The sequence below is a fragment of the Egretta garzetta genome, unplaced genomic scaffold, assembly GCF_000687185.1.
Source record: "Egretta garzetta isolate BGI_Z169 unplaced genomic scaffold, ASM68718v1 scaffold495, whole genome shotgun sequence".
Taxonomy (NCBI): Eukaryota; Metazoa; Chordata; class Aves; order Pelecaniformes; family Ardeidae; genus Egretta; species Egretta garzetta.
In genome coordinates this window covers 324,226-327,876 of record NW_009259866.1, presented here as the reverse complement: position 1 = coordinate 327,876, position 3,651 = coordinate 324,226, and the positions used below count along the sequence as shown (strand labels likewise).

The following is a 3,651-nucleotide window of genomic DNA, read 5'->3' as shown; positions in this document are numbered from 1 at the left end:
CCGGGCTTGCCTCCTTTGTGGTTCCCCGTGGCTCCTACCTCTGAGGGCATCATCAGAAGTTGCAGGGCAGCCAAGATAATTACAGCCTCAAGTTGCACCAGGGCAGGTTTAGGCTGGACATTAGAAAAATTTTTTTCACTGAAAGGGTTGTCAAGCACTGGAAGGGGCTGCCCAGGGAAGGGGTCGAGGCCCCATCCCTGGGGGGATTTAAAAGCCGGGCAGACTTAGGGCCAGGGCCAGGGTTTAGTGGTGGGATGGCAGGGTTAGGGTAATGGTTGGGCTTGATGATCTTAAAGGGCTTTTCCAACCTGAATGATTCTATGATAGAAGACATGGGGATGAAGCAGAAAGCTGGATGAGACATGAGGCTGTAGCCATCCAATACAGGGTCCAAAGGGAGAAGGAAGAAAAGCCTAATTTAAAAAAAAAAAAAAAAACCAAAAAACAAACACCAACACACAACCCCCAAAAAACAGGGATTGTTACATGTGCCTGGGCTAAGAAGAAAGGCCAGACCTGCTGGGTCATCTTCCCCTCACCGCCTTCAAATCTCAGCCTCCCTGGAAAGGCAGCCAGCAGAATTGGCTTTCACAGGCACTCAAAGTCAACCCATGACTGTTTTTTGTGGAGAAGGCTTGTGCATGCAGGAACAAGGACAGTTCTGGGTCCAAGGGTGCACAGGAAAGGGAGTAGTAGAGATTTAAAACCCCCCCTCCAGGTCCTGTTTCCCACAAAAGTGGGGTTTGCAACACCAGGAATGAACTATGGGAACTCAGGAACTGTTTCTGCCTGGGGGACTACCAAGAAGGAAATGCGAGCTCTAATTAAAGCTGGTTGAGATAATTGCCACCCCATTCTTTTTCACTTTGGCAAACTAAGCTTTTGGGAGTTGAAGGGTTCAGTTATGGGTTGAGAAATAGACGGAAGAGATTACACAGAACAGCTTTGAAAAAAAAACCCAAAACAACACAAAATAAACAACCAAAGAGCTCATCCTTGTATACGTGACCCATGGGAAGGGCTTAGAGACTTCCTCATCTGACCCAGCTTGGCAGATAAATCATCTGCCCTGTTTTACAAGAGATGAGGTGGTCTGGATGCAATCCACCAAGCCAGACATGGCATTTTTGGTATTTTTTTTTTTTTTTCTGAAAGGCATCAGCTATCTGCTTCACCTTCCCTCCAGCAATACAGGACAGCCCCAGGGAACCAATGGGTTCCTTGCATCATGCTCTTCTCAGGCTCATGGCAGCAGAAGGAACTCATGAGCCCTCCTACAGCTGTGAAAGCAGTTATTCAATGGTTTGACTCAGAAATAAGCCTACCACTCATAACTGCATCTTAATCCAGACTTGGATTAAGAATATTATCTATTGGAATTCCTCATGCCCCAGCTTGCAGCAGCTCAGGATTAAGGTCTAGAGAAGCCACTCTCAGAGCTTGGGACAGGCTCAGCTGAGCTGAGCTCTTCCTGATTCTTTGTTTTCTTTTGAATAACACATGCTCAGCTGACCAAAAAATTTACTACTATAGCTAAAAAGAAGCTGAAGGAAGAACCAGCCTATGGGTCTCATTCCCTGTGGGACACCCGCCACGGGCAGCCATCCCTCCTCCATGGCTGCAGGGAGCAAGTCCCAGTTCTCCTTCACAGGGCACAAACCCGATGTCCTGGAGTATTATCCTTGCCTTGGAAGCCCTTCCTCTGACCCTCGTTAGATCATCCTTCATTTTATCACAGGGATCTAATTTCTCATAGGTTAATCATGTGCTTTCCTTTGCAGCCACTCTCCCTTGGCAGCAGCGGCTCCGCATTTACAAACACATGGCGAAGGCCGATGTCTGTCCAATTTGAGCTTATTTTACAGCAGGCTGAACTTGGCTGACTGTTGATGGACACAGACTACAACTGTGTAAACTCAGGGAGCTCCTTAAGCACATGTTTTATTTATGCCAAACCACAGACATTATCTTCTCTCTTGCTAAACCCTGTTGGAAAAGGAAATGCCTCCCTTCCTTGTTTTAGGATATAGAGCCTGAAGCACAGCAGTGATAGGCTCAACTTAAACGCTGTTCTACCCCTTTCCTCTCATACCAACAAAAGCATTCCCTTGAAAGTTTCTGTTCTATTTCCCCCCTACCCCCCTTTTTTTATATATTTTTGCAACCTCAGACCTCAAGGGAAGAAGGGAGAGGAGGAAAACCCCTCTGGAAACCCTTCACATTTTTCTTCCTCGCATCCCCCCAGGGGTTTCCCACCTCTCACATGTCTGCCAGGCTAGAGCTGTTTGTTTTCCCCTTACTCTGATCACTCACCAGGGAGCAGATGCAGAGCACAAGCAGCCATTCAACAACAAATACTCCTGCCCCAGGAGTTTTCATCACACCCACTTCCCTCTCTGCTCCCATTAAGATGAGTCAGCCAAAAGCCTATCTGAACCACCTACGGGTGAGCCAAGGCCCTGTCATTGAGCTTTGATGGCTGCCTTTCCTCAGATCGCCCACCAGCACCCCTTCGCCACCCCACACGGCCCTGGCAAGCAGGGGAGCAGTGCTGCCAACCCCAACCGCTATGGAAAGTGGCTCTGGGAAACAGGAGGCTGATGCACTTTTTTTTCCATCAGTGAGGATCAATAATCCGTTGGCCGTGCGTCAAGAGCTTGACTCATCCCCAGGAGAAAGCACGACGTGGGAAGGTTTCTGATGAGCACGGCTTGGTCCAAGGGCTTTAGTGCCTGCAAAAGGTATCAATGTGCAGGCTTTATGTTCCCATCTCTCCAGGATGCTGATGCAGAAGGAGCAGGCAGAGAGAGCCCCATCAGAGCCTGCAGATGCTCAAAAAACTTCCTATGCAGAGAGAAGCATTGCTTGTACACCTCCCCAAACTACAGATTGAGATGATCCTACCTCCTTCAGCCACAAGTTCCTACCACATCCCTCCAAGCCTCAGCAGGCACCAGCCACCAGTTCAGTGGAAGGTGAAGTTCAGAGAAGCTCATGAAGTTCAGCAAAGTCCCAGATGTGGGGCTGAATGACCCCATGCTGTTGCCTTCAGCCATTTAATGGGGGGTGGCTATAGAGAGACCAGAGACAGACTCTCCTGGGAGGTGCAGAGAGAAAGGAGCAGGAGGTTGGACTCAAGCCCTCCAGAGGCCCTCCCAACCTTAGCATTTCTGGGAAGAGGCTGGGCACAGGCAAGGGATGCTAAAGCAAGATAAGAGGAACTTCTCACTACCTCTTACCACCCAGAGGTTTATCTTATCAAACCACCACAGTATCAGTGCTCTCCTTGTGTCATCACACAGTGCAGGACATCTCCAGCCTGCAGGCAGGGAGACAAGCTCTCCAGCACCCAGAAGCTGTTTTTTTTAAGCGTCATCATGTAACTAGAGCAGCCCTAAGCCCATCCCAGCATCAGCATGAACAGCCAGCTTTTTTTCTTGCTAAATTTGCCTTTGGGTCTCCTCCCAACCAATATGAACAGCAGGCTTTTATGAAAAGCACATTAGTAACCCAAGAAGTTACAGGGGAAGGTACCACTTCTGGTTTTGCCTGAAACCAGATCTACCCTTTTTGCAATTTGTTGGGGTTTTTGGGGGGTGGGTGTTTTTTTTTTTTTTTTTTAAATTTAAAAAAAGGAAGAATTTCAAAAGG

At 48.3% G+C, this 3,651-nt stretch overlaps 1 protein-coding gene across 1 annotated transcript in view; it reads right to left on the bottom strand.

The window, feature by feature from the left end:
• Positions 1 to 3,193, bottom strand: part of LOC118452423 (prostate stem cell antigen-like) — a 15,657-nt gene extending 12,464 nt beyond the window's left edge. The window contains exon 1 of the transcript XR_004842191.1: positions 2,905 to 3,193. The gene's annotated coding sequence lies outside the window, so the exon portion shown is untranslated. The remainder of the gene's footprint in view (positions 1 to 2,904) is intronic.
• Positions 3,194 to 3,651: the final 458 nt, after the last annotated feature.